Source organism: Erinaceus europaeus, chromosome 5 (genome assembly GCF_950295315.1).
Source record: "Erinaceus europaeus chromosome 5, mEriEur2.1, whole genome shotgun sequence".
Lineage (NCBI taxonomy): Eukaryota > Metazoa > Chordata > Mammalia > Eulipotyphla > Erinaceidae > Erinaceus > Erinaceus europaeus.
In genome coordinates this window covers 35,248,527-35,269,617 of record NC_080166.1, presented here as the reverse complement: position 1 = coordinate 35,269,617, position 21,091 = coordinate 35,248,527, and positions in this window count along the sequence as shown.

Below are 21,091 nucleotides of genomic sequence, written 5' to 3'. Positions count from 1 at the left end.
CGTTATATCTAAGAGTTGTTTAATTTCACTTCTTTATTAGATCCTATCAGTTCAATTTCATGGTAAAAAAAGTTAATAATAGTAACAACAACAACAATAGTTGTGGGCCAGAGGGATAGTTCAGATTACCTGCCTTCTCATATGTAAGGCCTAGGTCAAGTCCCAGCACCAGATGACAGTGCTGAGGCACTGCAGGCACCTCTGGTGCTGTGGTGCCTCTCCTTCTCTGTCTGTCACTATCTGAATGAAAAAGCAACTCAGGACCAGTGAAGACCTCTGACTCTTCATAAACAAATATGTAAAGTCTCTTAGACCAAAAACTTTACAAAAGGACAACTCGTATGTTTTTGACAGCTTGTAGTATATGAAACCTAGCACACAGCTGTTCAACAGCATCTAATCTTGCTAATGCAATACTAATTACATTCATTAGATATGTATGTCTGAATTGTACCTAATTTTAGATCAAGACAATGAGAGTCAGAGATCCAGATTACAGTATTTGCTAAAAGTAACAAAAGCTAGCAATTACAGATTACAGATAGAAGTTTCTTTTTTTAATTAATTAATTTATTTTAAAAAGGAGACACTAACAAAACTGTAGGATAGGAGGGGTACAGCTCCACACAATTCCCATCACCAGATCTCTATATCCCATCCCCTCCCCTGATAGCTTTCCCATTCTCTATCCCTCTGGGAGTATGGACCCAAGGTCATGTGGGTTGCAGAAGGTGGAAGGTCTGGCTTCTCTAATTGCTTCCCTGCTGAACATGGGTGTTGGCCGGTCATTCCATACTCAGTCTGCCTCTCTCTTTCCCTAGTCGGGTGGGTCTCTGGGGAAGCAGAGCTCCAGAAGACATTGGTGGGGTCCTCCGTCCAGGGAAGTCTGGTCGGCATCATGGTGGCATCTGGAACCTGGTGGCTGAAAAGAGAGTTAACATACAAAACCAAACAAATTGTTCAACAGTCATGGACCTAAAGGCTGGAATAGTGCAGATGAAGTGTTGGGGGGTACTCACTTCAGACTAGTGTGTACTTCTGCTTTCAGGTATATATTTCACCCTAGTTTATGGATACGTGTGAACATGCTCTATCTTAGGGGACCTGGTCTATATCTAGGTTTTGGGACTTTATTAGGAAGTGAACCACCTGGAATGGAATTAGAGAATACTATGAAAGGAAAGGTCTCACCCGAGTAATGAAGCATAAGGGTTGTCATTCCACACCTGAAGTCTCTGGACACAGTCTGAAGTGAAGCGTGCTGGGGTGGCACTTGTTGCGTTGAATAGGTTGAAATCGGTGGATGCAATATTATTTGATATGAATTGAGAGAAGCATGCAGGAAAGTGCGCCCCACCCTAAGGTTCTAGGACTGGGGAAAATATAGGCTCTATAGTGGAAATGTGAGGTTACTGCTGATTTGAGGTTCAAGAAGACACTGGATAGTTATTGTTATCATCACATTATTTGGTAATTGGGTTAACTTTGAAAGGTCCCTTTGTTAGGGTTTGCTGTGTAATACCCAGCATCTTGTAAATAGCTGTTCCACCAGTTGCTTCTGTTCTACCTGGTCTAAGCTTTTGAGAGAGTCAACATATCAAAGACTCAGCCTATGTATTAAAAAGACTCAGTCTGTGCTTTAAAAAGTTCGAAACAGGTGACCTTGCCGAGTCGTCGGCTGTGTGGCAACGGCGGCCTGAGCCCGGGTCCGGCGTCGAGATGCTGCAAAGCTTTATGAAAAATGTTTGGACCCCCCTGCGGCCCTACTACACCCAGGTTTACCAGGAGATCTGGGTAGGAATGGGCTTGATGGGCTTCATTGTTTATAAGATCAGGAGTGCAGATAAGAAAAGTAAAGCTTTGAAAGCCTCTAAGCAGACTACAGGCCATGGCCATCACTAGCAGCTGCCCCGGGAGTGTGTGCAGATGGTGGGACGTCGGCCTGGCCGTGCCCTGCGGCACGCCGCGTTAGACGGGGGCCTGGGTATTGTACAAGAGTGAATAAAGGTTGTTGTGAGTCGCCCTGAAAAAAAAAAAAAAAAAAAAAAGTTCGAAACATACAATCAGTTTTCCCAACTCATATTAATTAGTGATCTATATGACTACAGTTTAATAGGAGTGTACATAAACACCATTCCCACCACCAAAAGACTATGTCCTATTCCACCCACCCATCCCGCCCCCTGCCACCCAGGGAAGCCGAATATCCACTCTCTCCCTCACCACAAGGTTTTTACTTTGGTGCCCTACTACAAATTCAGTCAACTTCTGCTTTTAGTTTCCCTTTCTGTTCTTCTTTCTCAACTTCTGTTGATGAGTGGGATCATCCCATATTCATCATTGTCTGTCTGACTTACCTCACTTAACATAATTCCTTCTACCCCCATCCAAGTTGGGTCAGAGAAGGTGGGTTCATTGTTCTTAATAGCTGCATAGTATTCCATTGTGTATATATACCACAGCGTAATCAGCCACTCATCTGTTGTTGGGCACCTGGGATGCTTCCAGGTTTTAGCTATTAGGAATTGTGCTGCTATGAACATAGGTGTAAAAATATCTTTTTGGTGTGTGTTATGGAGTCCATGGGGTATATCTCCAAGAGAGGAATTACTGGGTCACATGGAAGGTCAATGTCTAGCCTTGTGAGGGTTCTCCAGACTGCTCATCAGAGAGGCTGGACCAATTTACATTCCCACCAGCAGTGCAGAAGGGTTCCTCTGTCCCCACAGCCTCTCCAGCATTTGTTGCTGCTGTCCTTTTTGATGTATGCCATTCTCACAGGAGTGAGGTGGCATCTTAATGTTGTCTTTATTTGCATTTCTCTGACAATCAGTGACATGGAGCAGTTTTTCATATGTTTGTTAGTCTTTTGGATGTCCTCTGAAGTGCATGTTTTGTTTATATCCTCTGCCCATTTTTGGATAGGGTCATTTGCTTTTTTGGTGCTAAGTTTGCTGAGCTCTTTGTATATTTTGGTGATTAGTCTCTTGTCTGATGCATGGCATGTGAAGATCTTCTCCCATTCTGTGAGAGGGTCTCTTTGTTTGTGTGATAATTTCTTTCCCTGTGCAGAAGCTTTTCAATTTGATGTAGTACTACTGGTTTGTTTCTGCTTTAGTCTTCCTTGCAATTGGTTTTGTTTCATCAAAGATGCCCTTGAGGGTTAGGGGGGAAAGTGTTCCACCAATGTTTTCCTCTAAGTATTTGATAGTTTCTGGCCTAACATCCAGGCCTTTGACCCATTTGGAGTTGATTTTTGTTTCTGGTGAGATAAGGTAGTTCAGTTTCATTCTTCTGCATGTTTCAACCTAGTTTTTCCAGCGCTATTTACAAAAGAGAGCCTCCTTCTTCCATTAAATACTTTGGGCCCCCTTATCAAAGGTTAGATGTCCATATGTGTGGGAGTTTAGTTCTAGGCTTTCAATTCTGTTCCACTGGTCTGTGTGCCAGTTTTTGTTCCAGTACCAAGCTGTTTTGATGATGATGGCCTTATAATATAGTTTGAGATCTGGGAGTGTGATGCCTCCATTTCTGTTTATTTTCCTTAAGATGGTTTTGGCAATTCTGGGTGTTTTCTGGTTCCAGATAAATGATTGTAGTTTTTGTTCTATTCTCTTCAGAAAGCTTGGTGGAACTTTGATGGGTATCACATTAAATTTGTATATGCATCTGGGGAGATTATTCATTTTGATATTTATTCTTCCAATCCATGAGCATGGGATGGCGTTCCATTTCTTGGTATCAGTTTCTATTTCCTTGAATAGTGACTCACAGTTTTCAATATACAAGTGTTTTACTTCTTTGGTCAGCTTTATTCCTAGGTTTTTATTGATTTTGTTGCAACAGTGAATGGGAGTGATTTCTGGATGTCTTCTTCAGATGTAGTGTTTGGATAAAGAAATGCCACTGATTTTTGTACATTAATTTTGTAGCCTGACATCTTGCTATATTGCCTAATAACTTCCAGTAGTTTTCTACTGGATTCTTTAGGTTTTTCTATGTATACTATCATATCATCTGCAAACAGTGAGAGCTTGACTTCTTCTCTTTAATCTTTATTAATCTTCTTCAATCTTTATTCCTTTGATTTCTTTCTCTTGCCTTATTGCTATGGCAAGAAGTTCCAATACTATGTTGAAGAGTAATGGTGATAGTGGACAGCCCTGTCTAGTCTCCGATCTGAGGGGGAATGCCTTCACCTTCTGCCCATTGAGTATGATGTTGGCTGTAGGTTTGCTATATATGGATTCCACTATCTTGAGGAATTTCCCGTCTATTCCCATTTTTTGTATTGTTTTGAGCATGAATGGGTGTTGGATTTTGTCAAAGGCTTTCTCTGCATCTATTGAGATAATCATGTGGTTTTGGCTTTGCTTCTATTGATGTGGTGAATGACGTTGATTGACTTTTGTATGTTGAACCAGCCTTGCATCCCTGGGATAAATCCCACTTGGTCGTGATGAACAGTCTTTTTGATACACTGCTGTATCCAGTTGGCCAAGAACTTGTTTAATATTTTGGCATCTGTGTTCATCAGAGATACTGGTCCAAAGTTTTCCTTTTTTGCTCTGTCCCTATCTGATTTTGGTATCAGGGTGATGTTGGCCTCATAGAAGGTAGAAGGGAGTGTTCCTGTTTCTTCAATCTTATGGAGAAGCTTTAGAAGTATGGGTATTAACTGTTTCCTGAAGGTTTTGTAGAATTTGCTTGTGAAGCCTTCTGGTCCAGGACTTTTGTTGTTGGGGAGATTCTTAATAACTGTTTCAATTTCTTTTTGATTGGTGTATTTAGGTTTTGTAGTTCCTCTTGGTTCAGTTTTGGAAGGGCATATGTTTCTAGGAATTCTTCCATTTCTTCCACATTTTCTAGCTTGGTGGCATATATTTCTTTATAGAAGTATCGTATGATTTTCTGGATTTCTGTGGTGTCAGTTGTGATGTCTCCTCTATTGCTATGATTCTATTTATTTGAGTCTTCTCCCTTTTTCTTTTAGTGAGTCTGGCTAGAGGTTAGTCAATCTTGTTTAATATTTCAAAGAACCAACATTTGGCTTCATTGATCTTTTGTATGGTTCTCTTATTTTTGATGTTGTTTATTTCTGCTCTAATTTTAGTGATTTCTGTCCTTGTTGCTTTAGGGTCCCTTTGTTCCTCTTACTGTAAGTCTTTAAGGTGTGCAGTAAGGTAGTTTATTTGAGCTTTTTCGTGTTGTTTAATATGTGATTTTATGGCTATGAGTTTCCCTCTCAGTACTTTAGCTGTGTCCCAAATATCTTGATAACTTGTATCTTTTTTTAATTTGTTTAAAGGCCAGGTATCCTACCCTTTCCAGCAGTTGTGGGAGCTCACACCAGCAGCTGCTTCCAAGTTGTCATTTTGGCTGCGCCCTCTCTAGAAGTTTCTATTAACTCTTTATTCTTAAAAACCAGGCCTAATCTAACAAGGGAAAAACACAAAAGCAGAAGGCTTTACTCCCAGATTGTGGTGCCAGAATGAAAAATCAGTTGCTGTTGTGGGAACCCCTCCTGGAGACATCCCACTGGTGCTCGTCCCTCTAATGTTAGAAATAAATTATTTCATCATATGCATGTTAAAGTAAAGCAAAGATGGGAGCTTCTTTTTTATTATTATATTTATTTATTTATTGGATAGAGACAGCTAGAAATCAAGAGGAAAGGGGGGATAGAGAGGAAGACAGAGAGACACCTGCAGCACTGCTTTCCCCCTGCAGGTGGGGCCTGGGGACTTGAACCTGGACCCTTGCACATTGTTAAGATGCATTCAACCAGGTGTGCCACCACCCAGCCCCAAGATGGGTGCTTCTAACTTAGCTTAAGTCCATATGCCTGCTGTGTCATATATATAGCATGACACTGAAGTGTGATTGGCTAGATCTATCTGGTGTCAGCCTGATGCACAGGAGTAATGAAACTGAAGTCCCAAGTGGCTAGAAGTCCAGCCTTCTTTACCTAAACTTGTGCTGTGACTGGACACTGGAACAGGGCACAGTGCAGGGGAGCCACTGGCACTCTCATTTGGAAAGGAGAGATGGCAGAGGATAGCTTTTTTTCTGGGGTTGGACACATGGGAATTTTAACCTAACTGACTCTTACCCTTGACTTCCCCACTTTCTGTGGGACATGGTGACCCCAGCTAAGGCTTCTGAGCATCCACCAGACTGCTGCTGACTGGAACAATGAACACTGGGGCTGAACTTTTGGTAACTGATTCACGGACTTTATGGGACTAGCGTGCTCTCAACCCTAGCTGATAATTGCTTATTTTGCAGTACCCCGATATTTGTCCTGCAACCCTGTATCACCAATAAGTAAATAAATCACTAGTAAAGCTTGAATTGTTTAAACCTGTTCCCAGCTGTTGGAGAATGGGCCCGCTGTCCTGGTAAGTCCAGGCCATTGTTTCCATGAGGTCCAAGTGGGTTGACCCCCAACTTTCCCTTCAGGTTGAGACAAGGGCATGTTCCCCCGGTCTCTGGAATTTATGATGGCTGGACCCCCGGACATGGGTGCCTTTCTACGCATGCCACCCCCTTCCTTCTTTAGTTAAAAACCATGGATTACTGTGTTAACCTTAAAACTGCCAGCAAACATCCCGATTGCTTAGCTGCCCCCCTTTTCCTTTTCCCAGCTGCTCCAAAGTGCCTGCAATTTACCTCTGGAAAAAATGTATATTGTAAAGCATATGATCAAACAGTCTGTTAGTCAAAATGTTACTATGCATTGTGTTGCTCTATGTTCGAGTTAATGGTTACCTCACCATCCCCCTGAGTTAGGGGTATATATGCCCACCTTCCTTTTCAATAAATGGGTTGCCCACCTTTCCGAGGTGGCCCCTGGAGTTGAATGAGTTTGAGATTCTCTCTGCACACATTGACCCCAACACGCAGGGTTACCCTGGGACTCCCTGGAGAGCCGCTCTGACCCTTGTCCCTTATGGTCAGGGGGGCAGGGAACCCAGAGTGGACTACACCCAGCCAACCCACTGTCAGTTCCTTACATGCCACTGAGACAAAGTCCTTTTATTTTAGTTACAACATATGCCCACATGTTATTTTTTTATTTATTTAAGAAAGGAGACATTAACAAAACCATAGAATAAGAGGGGTACAATTCCGCACAATTCCCATAACCCGATCTCCATATCCCATCCCCTCCCCTGATAGCCTTCCCATTCTCTATCTCTCTGGGAGTATGGATCCAGGGTCATTGTGGGTTGCAGAGGGTGGAAGGTCTGGCTTCTGTAATTGCTTCCCTGCTGAACATGGGCATTGACTGGTCGATCCGTACTCCCAGCCTGTCTCTCTCTTTCCCTAGTAGGGTGGGGCTCTGAGGAAGTGGAGCTCCAGTACACATTGATGGGGTCATCTGTCCAGGGAAGTCTGCATCTGGAACCTGGTGGCTGAAAAGAGAGTTAATATACAAAGCCAAACAAATTGTTGAACAATGATGGACCTAAAGACTGGAATAGTGCAGATGAAGTGTTGATGCCCACATGTTATAATGCAACTTTTATGCATTTACCAACAATAGTAAGAATAAACTGCTGATGGGAACTTGGTGCTGCAATTTATGCCCACTGGTAGCCTACATACATTTTAGGACTGTGACTCCAAACAGCTTTGTCTTAAGTGTATCAAGTTATTAATGACCTGTGTAGAATAAGTGTTATAAGTAATATGTTTCACAAAATCCATATTTTAAAATATTATGGAATATTCAAGATTATCTGTAATATCTTATTTTTATTTATTTTTAAATATTTTATTTATTTATTGGATATAAACAGAGGAATCAAGAGGGAAGAAGAGGTAGAGAGAGAGAGAGAGAGAGAGAGAGACACCTGCAGCACTGCTTCACCACTCATGAACTTTCCCTCTTGTGGGTGGGGGCTGGGAGCTTGAACCTAGGTCCTTGTCCCTGGTGATGTGTGCTCCACCAGGTGTGCCCTCACCTGCCTCCTCTCTCTGTCTTTTAAAGCAGTAGTAGACAATCCACTCAGCTAGTTCAGGTGATGCCAGGGAGAGGCCTACCTGCCCAGTTTTCCTTTTTTTTATTCTTTTGAGAGAGGAGAGAGGTAATGACACCACTCCACCATTCTTGGTGGTACTGTCTGTGGTATATACAATACAAAGGGCACAAACTCTCCCATCAAACTATCTTCCAGTCCTCAGTCCCCTCTTGTTTAATTATTTAAGACCATTAAAAAAAGTAAGTAGAAGAATTGTGAAATTCTTCTTCTAGCGTTTGCCCTTCTTCCGTAGCCAGTCAACAGCATCAGGTTGAGCTGATGTAAAGTTTCGAGACCTCCTTTGAATCTGGAGAGGTGGCAGTCGTTGACTGTGTGGGTCATAGTCTGTCTGTAGCTGCAGGGGCAGTTCGGGTCGTCTCTGGCTCCCCAGCGATGGAACATAGCGGCGCACCGGCCATGGCCTGTTCGATAGCGATTGAGGAGGGCCCAATCATAATGTGCTAGGTCAAAGCCAGGTTGACGCTTGCAGGGGTCTGTGATGAGGTGTTTGTTCTTTACCTCAGCTGACTGCCAACTCTGTTTCCAAGAGTCTGGAACAGAGAAGTTCAGTGTAGGCGTGGGGGACCAGATTGGGTGACGAGACGTCAAGCGTTGGACAGGGTGGGCGAAGATATCCACGTATATTGGCAGGTCAGGTCGAACGTAGACGTGGGAAATGAACTTAGATGATGCCACATCCCGACGAATATCTGGCGGGGCGATGTTGCTAAGAACTGGCAGCCGTGGAACCGGGGTGGAACGGATGGTTCCAGAAATTATCCTCATGGAGGAATATAATTTGGAATCGACCAAGTGGACATGGGGGCTATGGAACCATACTGGGGCACAGTATTCTGCAGTGGAATAGCATAATGCCAGAGATGATGATCATAGTGTGGAAGCGCTCGCGCCCCATGAGGAGCTGGCCAGTCTTGCAATGATGTTATTCCTCACGCCCACCTTTGCTGCAGTTTTTAGGAGATGTTCGTGAAATGACAGAGTGCGATCCAGAGTAAAGCCAAGATAGACTGGCTGGGCTTCATGCCGGATTCTCGTATCGCCAAGCTGCACATTAAGCTCACGTGAAATGTAAAACAATGGAAAGGTATCTGGGAAGTTCTCCTTTGACATGACTACATCTTAGAAAAGCATCCAGCTGACATTTCCCAGGTAAGTGTGAATATGACTAACAGGAGGGTGCATGGAGACACTCTTTTGGCCATAGTGCAAAAATTTTGACAAGTGTGAAAATTATCTAAAGTAGAAAGGGAAGTAGGTGTAGCATCTGTATAGCTATGAATTGTAGGAAAAATTGAATTTTTGGAAGACTTCAGTGATAAATGTGTGATAGTTAATCAGATCAAAGTATTCTGTATCCATAAGAAGTTGTAACTTTGAACTTTAGTGCTGCTCCACTATTAACATAACTCAGTTTCTCTTGTTTCTTGTTGTTCCTATTACTAGCTGACCAGTTTATTCCATATGTCCTGGTTCAGGTCCCCAGAAGAGAATCAGAATGGTTGTCTAGTTACCAAGGTCCAATAGGTACTGTTTTTTAGGTCAGGTACAGGAGGGTCTGGTTATCTGGTCTGAGCTTCAGGGTCTGAAGGTCAGCTGATTTTCTTATTAATGGACCTTAGACACATTCATTATTGTTGTTTTGACTTATTCTTTGAGGGATTGTGTTGGAAATTGAACCCAGTTGCTCTACAACTGAGCTATATTCCAAGTACCTATAGGCACCTTTAGAAAGAGATATTGAACAGAATAGATGTGAATACTATGCAAAATGGGTTAACAATTAATTTAGCAGTATTTTTCTTTTTTACATTTTTATTTATAAAAAGGAAACATTGATTAAACCATAGGATAAGAGGGGTACAACTCCATACAGTTCCCACCACCAGAACTCTATATTCCACCCCCTCCCCTGATAGCTTTCCTATTCTTTAACCCTCTGGGAGTATGGACACAAGGTCATTGTGGGATGCAGAAGGTTGAAGGTCTGGCTTCTGTAATTGCTTCCCTGCTGAACATGGGTGTTGACAGGTCAATCCATACTTCCAGCCTGTCTCTCTCTTTCCCTATTGGGGAAAGGCTCTGGGGAAGCAGAGCTCCAGGACACATTGGTGGGGTTGTCTGTCCAGGGAAGTCTGGTCAGCATCCTGCTAGCATCTGGAACCTGGTGGTTGAAAATAGAGTTAACATACAAAGCCAAACAAATTGTTGACCAATCATGGACCTAAAGGGCTGGAATAGTACAGATGAAGAGTTGGGGGGGGGGGGTATCTCCATTTTGTAGATAGCTAGTAGGCATATTTTAGTTATATTTCAAAGGGCCTGTGGCTATACTAGTTTCGGTTTGTTTTTCCCTGAGCCTGAAATCTGATATGAAGGTGGATCCTATGGATATGAAGGTGGGGAGATGATGTCATGGCTGGAAGAAGGACCAGAAAGCTTGATCAGGGAAGAGAGTAGCTCCCAAATATGGGAAAGGTGTATAAATATTGTTGATTGTAGACCCCATTGATTTGATGTGATCTGAGGCCCATATTCATCTTAGGAGCCCATGTGTCCTCTGCATTCCTGTATATCTGAGCTCACACTCTGTGGTTATACGTGGTTATACATTCCAAGCTGCCCCAGAATCAGGACCCATCTTCCTCAGGTGTAGCATAGGGAGTATGTTGTCCATCCTCCCTTTGGAGGATGGAACATTCTCTACCATTGTTGATCCAACTTGAGGGCAAGGTCCTATGGGGGTTCACAAAGGGGTCTATTTTGTTGTTCCTGATAGAGATGGCCTGCAACAATGGAGAGAGGGATTTATTTGAGGTACAGGCCCATCATGTCTCTTTGGTAATCTCAGGACTCTCCGAATAGGGCCCCAGCTGATGGTGTGGCCTGATAGTGACTAAAGATTCATCATTAAAGTATGCCAGTCTCTTGCTCTTATTCACCTTTTGCAGTCCTTGCTTTGATTAGCTTTGGAGTGAGTGAAGTAGGTGAGGAAGGAATAATAATAGGAAATAGGTGAGGAAGGAATCTACATCTAATTAGACACTATTTCAATATGAGCTTTATACTGACTCACTACAGACAATTGTGTATTTTTGCTTTCAGGTATATATTTTGCCCTAATTTATGGATACATGTGAACATATGCCCTATCTTATGGAACCTCGTCTATATCTAGGTTTTGGGACTTTGTTAGGAAGTGAAACTCCTGGAATGGAATTAGAGAATACTATGAAAGAAAAGATCTCACCTGAGTAATGAGAGTGAAGGGTTGACATTTCATGCCTGAAGTCTCTGGACACAGTCTGAAGTGAAGCATGCTGCGGTGATACTCGTTGCATTAGCAGTATTTTTCAATTACATATTATAAAGGAATGTGGGGGCTATTTCACTTGAAAAGTTAGAGTGATGTGTGGGGAAGAGATTTTTGGGTGGAGTGAAAACACCTAATAGGACTAGTTGATTTTTAGAATGCTATTTGGACTAACACTATACTTAGGAAATTTACCCATAAATCATATTTGGTGTGACGTAATGCTTTCCATATATAGCTTGATTTATTTTTTGTCCAAATGTTTTATAGCTACCCAATCTATGATTTTTAGATAAACAACTTTTTTTCCTTCTTATCTCTTAGCAATTAACTCTAAAAAGTGTCTGGTATCAGAAAAAGTTGGTTAAAATTATGAATTTCAATGCTGGCAACATAGCTTGCTTGGATAATGCACCTAGTATGTCATAGGCAAGACCCAGGTTCAAGCTCAGCCACTGACACATTGAAGGAGGCTTTGGTGCTCTAACCTCCTCACCCTACCCTACCTCCTCTCTATATCAGAAAAAAAAAAATCATCTCATAGCATTAAATCCCCAGAAGTTATTAAAAATAGAAAAATATGTGATATCACAACAATGCAGTCCTGATACACATTCATGTCATATGCAATGCTCTATGGACAATATCACAGAAGATAATGCCTGTGGAAATATAGAAGATGCTATTTACACAGAGAGCAGGCATGATAGCTGTGTCAGCCTAAAACTCACCCAGTAGTTTAAAGGGTATTTTCACTAGTGTTCTTGGTCTCCCTTTCAAATCTGTCCAGGTATTCTACAGGCACTTTGAATGGCAGTGTTTGCCTTTAGTAGGTAACTAACACAGCCTGTCTAGAATATTGTGTTGCTTCCTATCCTCTGTTAGATTTGATTTCAGTGAATCTTACTTACTGTTTTTATCTCATAACATCTAACACATTCATCATTTCCACTAACTTTTTGAAGAATGCCCTATTTCTCTACTAACTTTTGAATTTACTCCATTTTATACCTTTTAATCCTTCCCTTAAAAATGTGATTTTTTTCTTTGCTTTTCTTTAGCATAGTAAACCTTTTCATAAGGAAATCTCTCTTCCTCTAGAGTAATCAGCATGTTGTCTTTTATTTTGTTTTCACTCTTATACTACTCTAATAGTAAAAAAAAAAAAAGAAAAAATATATTTTCAAGCCACTCTACTTTCTCCTGGATCTCCTAAAAATACCTACTTCTCAGAGGCTGAGGCATCATACAGGTTTATTTTTCTTGGTGTTATCTTAACCTCTACTTTTGAGTTTGCAATGATTTAATCTAGTTTTATTTTGATTTTAGTCTCCCCAGGTGGCATATTTTTTATAATAAAATGCCATATCTTCTTTTGCTTGTCAGATGCACTTATCAGTATTTAAAAATCTTACCACCGAAGAGACTACTTAAGACCACAAGTCTGGTGACGCCTCTGCACAAATCACAAAAGTCAAAAAAGGTTAATCACTCCATTATCCTATGTTGTCTTTATTTTTATTTTATTAATTTATTTATTTATGTATTTGCTATTGATTGCATCCTATTTCCTTTAAGTTTTTTTTTCTTTCCTTTTTTCCATGTTGCCTTTAAATATTGTTCCAGAATCACACAGAAAGGCATGGAAATGAGGTAGGGATCTCATTCTGGATGCTCAGACTTTTACTAGAGCTAATACTGTTCTACCATACAGCTGTGTTCTATAATCCACTTGTGTCTTTGCTGCCCTTGCATTTTGACATCCTGCACTTGGGCTGACCATTTAAGCTTAACATTCCACATATGGCAAAGCTGAAGCAGCCACTTGCTGTGGCCTGCACAGTGTTCTTAGTAACTTTGTTCTCCAAATAAACAGCACAGTAATGACTGTAAGAAGCAGCTGCTGATCACAACATAAACAACTACAAAATGCCCATTGTTAAACAAAAGCATGATAAAAAATTATTACAAGATAAGTAAAACAGCTCACCTGGATAGTGCCCTTGCTTTACTATGCACACAATCCAGATTCCAGCCCACTGTATGATGATTTAAAACACTGTTGCTACAGTCCACACTTCTTTGTGGTCATTAGGTTTAAGTTAGTCATTATAGCAGCAGGACCAGCTTTATGCACAGGCCCTGTGATCTCTGCAGTCACATGGAGTCCTAACCTTGGTGCATGATCTGCTATTCTATAGAGATTCCTTGATAATACTTGAAAAAGGGGCCCTAAAATTTCTTTTTTTTTTTTTGAGGAAACCCAAGTGCCTCTCCCTATGCCTCTCTGCCTCTGTCTGTGTGTGTGTCTCTCTCTCAAAAAGTCAACCTGAAAAGGTGAAGCCCTGGCGAAGATAAAATAAACAATTAAATTCTATCAAGTGCAAGATGGTATCCTGGAGTAGGAGAAGTGCATTAGTGAAGACATTGATGAAATCCTGAGACTGGTTTATAATATTGCACGCATGCTAATTTCTTCCTTTTTTGCCTCCAGGGTTATCACTGGAACTCGGTGCCTGCCCTACGAATCCACTGCTCCTGGAGACCATTTTTTTCACCATTTTGTTGCCCTTGTTCCCTTGTTGTTTCTATTATTGTTGTTATAGCTGTTGCTATTGGATAGGACAGAGAGAAATCGAGAGAGAATGGAAAGACAGAGGGGGAGAGAAAGACACCAACAGGCCTTCTTCACCACTTGTGGAGCAACCCCCACTACAAGTGTGGAGCCAGGGGCTCAAATGGATCCTTACCCTGGTCTTTGCATTTTGTGCTTAAGTCTCTGTGCTACCTCTGGGCCCCCAATTTCTTATTTTTTACAAATACACTATGATTATACTGGAGGATAACATTAATGGAGTGGTCAGGTGGTAGCTTACCTGGTTGAGTGCACATGTAGCAATGCACAAGGACCAAAGTTTAATCCTCATTCCCAACTTCAGGGGAAATTCACAAGCAATGAAGCAATGCTACAGTTATCTTTATCTTTCCCTATCAATCTCTCTATATATCTAATAAATAATAAAATCTTTTAAAAGTAACATTAGAGAAGACTAGGTGTAGGGTATCTGGGATCTCTATACTATTTTGCAACTCTACTTTAAATTAATTTCAAAATAAAAAATATAATATTTATCCTGAAGTAATTATATGTTTTGTCATATATACATACATTCAATTACAAGTTTATATACTTCAGAGATTGTAATTAATAAATAATAATTTTAGGGCAAGAAAACTCACTAGTAGAGTGCATACTTTGCCATGTGTGTAGCCCAGGTTCAAATCCCAGAATATCTTGAGTATACATGGCACCAGTGGAAGTTCCAGTGTTGTGGTGCCTCTAGGTTTTTATTTTTTCTTTCACTGCTTGGGAGGAGTGAAATCATGCATGAAGAAGACTCATGCTCCACAAGAAAAATAATCATAATTTTGAGGGCATTAACGATCAGAAAGTATTCTTTATCACTTTATTGCATTTATCTATTAGCTATCTTCTCAAGTTCATTGTGTATAACTATCTGAATGGCGATATATTCTAGACTCTTGCTAACTTAGAGTTTAAGGAACAGTAGGTTGAAACTGGCTATATTGGGACTATATACCTCAGAAAACTGGCAGGTCCTGTGAATAAGAGAATAATTTCCTTTCGACAAGGCTAGTTTTTAAACATTTACCTGTATACAATAGGGATAAGAAGAAAGTTGTGGGTGATCCCACTAGCTTAATAATAACTTTTAGCCAGATCTTTACAAACACTGGGTAACCTAAAATAGGTACCAGAAGCAGGAAGCTATGCAGGGTTAACTACATGACTGGCAGAATCCAGAAAAAAATGAAATTTTAGGGCCCCTTTTCCAAGTATTATCAAGGAATCTCTATAGAATAGCAGATCATGCACCAAGGTTAGGACTCCATGTGACTGCAGAGACCACAGGGCCTGTGCGTAAAGCTGGTCCTGTTGCTATAATGACTAACTTAAACCTAATGACCACAAAGAAGTGTGGACTGTAGCAACAGTGTTTTAAATCATCTTCCACATCTCTCCAACTTGTCCTTCTATCACATATGAAGAACATTGTGGTTTTCCTGGGACATGTTCATTAGTTACCATTCCATGATGTCATTTCATAGTCTAAAAGGTATCATGGGGGTTGAGCAATAGCACAACAGTTTAAGTGCACATGCTGGAAGCACAAGGACCAGCATGAGGATCCCTGTTTGAGCCCTAGGCTCCCCATCTGCAGGGGGGTCGCTCCACAAGCGGTGAAGCAGGTCTGCAGGTTTCTATCTTTCTCTCCCCCTCTCTGTCTTCCCCTCCTCTCTCAATTTCTCTCTGTCCTATCCAACAACAATGACATCAATAACAACAACAGTTAGGGGGTTGTATTGTTATATGGAAAACTGAGAAATGTTATGCATGTACAAACTATTGTATTTACTGTTGAATGCAAAGCATTAATTCCCTAACAAAGAAATTTAAAAAATAACAACAACAATAAAAATTAATTAATCAAATATAGAAGATTCTTCATGGCTGTTAAGAGCTCATTTCAGAATTGTTTGACTTCCCTTTTCTCATTGCAAACCCACAGCACTGAGTCTATTTCCCTCCCCTTCTCTCTCTTTTTTTTTTTTACAGGTAGAGACAGACAGAGTGAAATCTTCTTTCAATGGTGTGGGGGAAGAGTTTGAACCTGGGTTGTGCATATGACTACATGGCAAAGCAGTGTTCTACCCTAGTGAACTGTTTCTCCTCTTACCTTGCCAGATACTTCTCTCCTTCCAGGATGGGTTCTGAGATGGAACTTTCTTACATAGTCTTTTCTAGTCTGTCCTTGTGATGAGGTCCATGATGCTTCTTGTGTTAATCATATGCTTTGCCTTTGTAGGGGCAGGAGAGGGGAATAATGGAGGTAGCAGAAATAAAAAACACAGTCAAACTTGGACTGGCTTTGATGTATTGGATCAAAGCAAAGGACTCTGGGGAGGGAGGGCAGAAAGAGGCTTGGTCTTGGTGGTGGGGGGCCTTGGGATCCTGGTGCATGATGGTAGAGGGTGACCTAAGTTGGGAGTGAGAGTATTTTGCAGATATTTGTCCTGTGAAGAGAAGAGACTGAACTTTTGTATCAGTAATTGTTGTAAACCATTATCTCTCCCAATAAAATTATAGGAAATGCAAACATATAAAAGCAAAAGAAAGAGAAAGAGAGAAAGAGAAATTTGATGAATTTTGCAATACTCCAATACTCTCCATCACTAGCCTGCATTTTCCTGAGTCCTTTCATGCTCTGTAATTTGTTCCACCTCCTTTTTAAAATTACATTTTAAAGTAGAAGTGTTAAAAAAATAAAACCTAATGTTACCATCAATTCTATCATTTTACTTTTATTATATCTGCAAATAACCTATTTCCAAATAAAGCTACATTCAACATGGAGGTCAGGGAATAACACTCTCTCTTTTCCCAGTTAGAACTCTGTAGGATGAGGATTTACATCTCACACTCTGGTCCAGGGGCCTCTCACTCATTTCTGTCTCAGGAGGAAATCTCATCTCAATATCAACCACTACTATAAAACATACAATTCAATCATAATTATTCTGCACAGTATTTTATCACTCAAGAAAGTGATATTTAGAGAGACTTTCTGATTTGTTCAAATTTATGCAATTAGTAAAAAGAAAAGAAAAAGCAAGACAGAGTGGACTGTAGCTCTATTTGCAGCCAAAGTGTCTCTTACTTCTACTCTTCCAAATTGTAGTACTAACATTGGGCTATTTCCTGGCAAGATTGTTGTATGAAAGTATATGAAGACAGTCTTGTTATCTTGACTTCAGTGTCTGTACTGCTTCTTGACTAAAACTTTCATTTCAAAATGTAAGTGTTTGCCTGTGTATTATTCACGAAGGTAAATGAGACAGAACCATGGCTTGTCTGTCATGGAATGAGTCACTGTACTTTACGGAGGATTTAGTGAATTAGTATGTATTTCCCATCTTTTTGCTGGTAAATTGCTCCAGAAAGAGTTCAAGAACAAATAGGTTACTAAACAATGGTTTGTTAATAATAATAATGAAAAACAGAACATGTCTTACCTGTTTTCTCATTTTATGTATAGTGTAGCTGGGACCATACTTCTAATTTTTCATAGCTGAATAAAAATTATGCAAGAGAAAGATCTCAGAACATGAAAAAATAACAAAATGAAGGGGGCTGGGTGGTGGCATACCTGGTTGAGCATACCTTGTACAATGTACAAGGACCCAGGTTCGAGCCCCCAGTCCCCACCTGCAGAGGGAAAACATTGTGAGTGGTAAAGCAGTGTTGCAGATGTCTCTCTGTCTCTCTCCCTCCCTCTCTATCTCCACCTTCCCTCTCAATTTCTGTCTGTCTCTATCCAATAAATAAATAAAGCTTAAGAAAAATTTAAAAAAAAAAAAAGGAAAAAGAAAATTAAACTGAAATGGAGTGCTATAAGGGACCATAGAACAATGAAGTGGTGCTGAAAATGGTGCTTAAAAGTGTCAGGTAGGCAGGAAAAGTTTGAAGATGATGACCAGCATATAAAGAGTGTAGATTTTTGTTTTATTGAGGAGCAATGTAGATTCACATGAAGGATATGATCCATCAGACTTATTTTAGGAACATCACTCTGGCTCTACCATAGAGAGTGGTGTGAAGAGATAGCCTGTGCTTTATTTGGGATCTAACCTTATTACTCCACATCACCCTTCATATTAGTGTATATTAAACAGGCTGCCTAATCATGTTAATCTACTGGGAAATTAGTTCACTGCCTATTTTAATAACACTCTCATGACACATAGTCACATTTAGTGTAAAACTGTGGCAGTCTAACAAAACAAGACCAGCAAAGTGTTGAATTAAATGAAGAACAGAGTCTTTTCAATAAATTGATGTGCGAAATTGGGTGGAGGCACACAGAAGGATGAAACAAGATTACCACATCTTAACATGCACTAAAGTTAATTAAAAGTAGGTAGACTTGGGTGTTATACCCCTCCTAAAGCCATAAAATACATAGAAAAAAACATCAGCAGAAGGTTCAGGTCCTGGAACATGATGTCAGAGGAAAACCGAGGGGGGGGGGTGAATTGTTATGTCGAAAACAGAAATGCACATACTACTGTATCTTACTGTTGGTTTTAAACCATTAATCCCTCAATAATGAAAAAAATAAAAGAATATCAGCAAAATACTCATAAGGTTTTATTTGGAAATAAAGCTGAAGACTTAATCCTGAAAAAGAAACTCTTTTACTTGAGTCCAGCAAGAAAAGCAAATGAAAACAAAGCAATGGGATTATATGGGATTATATGGGATTATATCAAACTGAAAAATCTTTTCCATAACAAAGGGAACCATCACTAAAACAAAATCAAATTCTATTGAGAAGTAGGATAGGGAAGCTGTGTCCTCTGGGGGAGCAAGAGTGCAGGTTGATTAAGGGAGTGGCATGTTGACACCTATCGTGTGGAAATAAGAAACTGTACAACAATAGCAATGACAACAACAGTCTTGTAAATAAACATTTCCTCAATAAAATTATCTTTAAAAAGGAAGTAGAGTGCTATGTGTTACTTAACTGTGCTTTACACATGAATACCTATGCTAGCTAGCATTAAGTTTTCAGGTAAGAGTATAAAGAAGTAATTACCAAACAGAATGAAAATAATGCTTTTTGTTGAAGACACAAAGTTTTCACTTGAACTGAGAAAAGAATCCACTGAGGGCATGTGCTGAATGGACTGTGTCATAGACTTTATGATATATTTTTTTCCAGATCTATTTCCTTCTCTGCCTCTGGAGACTGACTGCTATGGATAGATAGTACTGTCTCCTCAGATGCAAAAGTTCAAATCTTAGAAACTGTATTAGAAAGTGAGACATTTGGGAGGATTTTAGGTCTTGAGGATGGAATTCTTTTTTTAATTTTAATTTTAATTTTTATTTAAGAAAGGAGACATTAACTAAACCATAGGATAAGAGTGGTACAGTTCTACACAGTTCCCATCACCCAATCTCCATATCTCATCGCCTCCCCTGATAGTTTTCCCATTCTCTATCCCACTGGGAGTATGGAAACAGGGACGTTGTGGGTTGTAGAAGGTGGAAGGTCTGGCTTCTGTAATTGCTTCCCCGCTGAACATGGACGTTGACTGGTCGGTCCATACTCCCAGTCTGCCTCTCTCTTTCCCTAGTAGGGTAGGTCTCACCTTAGTGATAAAGCTGAAGGGTTGTCATTCCACACCTGAAGTCTCTGGACACAGTCTGGAACCAGAATACATCTAGAATTGCCAAAACCATCTTAAGGAAAATAAACAGAAATGGAGGCATCACACTTCCAGATCTCAAACTATATTATAAGGCCATCATCATCAAAACAGCTTGGTACTGGAACAAAAACTGGCACACAGACTAGTGGAACAGAATTGAAAGCCCAGATCTAAACCCCCACACCTATGGACATCTAATCTTTGATAAGGGGGCCCAAAGTATTAAATGGAAGAAGGAGGTTCTCTTCAATAAATGGTGCTGGGAAAACTGGGTTGAAACATGCAGAAGAATGAAATTGAACCACTTTATCTCACCAGAAACAAAAATCAACTCCAAATGGATCAAGTACCTGGATGTCAGATCAGAAACTATCAAATACTTAGAGGAAAACATTGGTAAAACACTTTCCCCCCTAAACCTCAAGGGCATCTTTGATGAAACAAAACCAATTGCAAGGAAGACTAAAGCAGAAACAAACCAATGGGACTACATCAAATTGAAAAGCTTCTGCACAGCCAAAGAAACTATCACACAAACAAAGAGACCCCCTCACAGAATGGGAGTAGATCTTCACATGCCATACATCAGACAAGAGACTAATTACCAAAATACACAAAGAGCTTATCAGACTTAGCACCAAAAAAGCAAATGACCCCATCCAAAATTGGGCAGAGGATATGAACAAGACATTCACTTCAGAGGAGATCCAAAAGGCTAACAAACATATGAAAAACTGCTCCAGGTCGCTGATTGTCAGAGAAATGCAAATAGAGACAGCATTGAGATACCACCTCACTCCTGTGAGAATGGCATACATCAAAAGGACAGCAGCAACAAATGTTAGAGAGGCTGTGGGGGAAGAGGAACCCTTCTGCACTGCTGGTGGGAATGTAAATTGGTCCAGCCTCTCGGGAGAGCAGTCTGGAGAACTCTCACAAGGTTAGACATAGAGCTTCCATATGATCCAGTAATTCCTCTCCTGGGGATATACCCCAAGGATTCCATAATGCCTAACCAAAAAGATATGTGTACATCTATGTTCATAGCAGAATAGCTAAAACCTGGAAGCAACCCAGGTGCCCAACAACAGATGAGTGGCTGATAAAGCTGTGGTACATATACACAATGGAATACTATGCAGATATTAAGAACAATGAACAATGAACCCACCTTATCTGACCCATCTTGGACAGAGCTAGAAGGAATTCTGCTAAGTCAGCTAAGTCAGAAAGATAAAGGTGAGTATGGGATGTCCCCACTCATCAACAGAAGTTGTGAAAGAAGAACAGAAAGGGAAACTAAAAGCAGGATCTGATTAAATCGAGAGCATGGCACCAAAGTAAAAACCCTGTGGTGAAGGGGAGGGTGGCCATTGGGCATCCCGGCACAGGGGGGCGAGGGTGGGGGGATGGTATGGGACACAGCCTTTTGGTG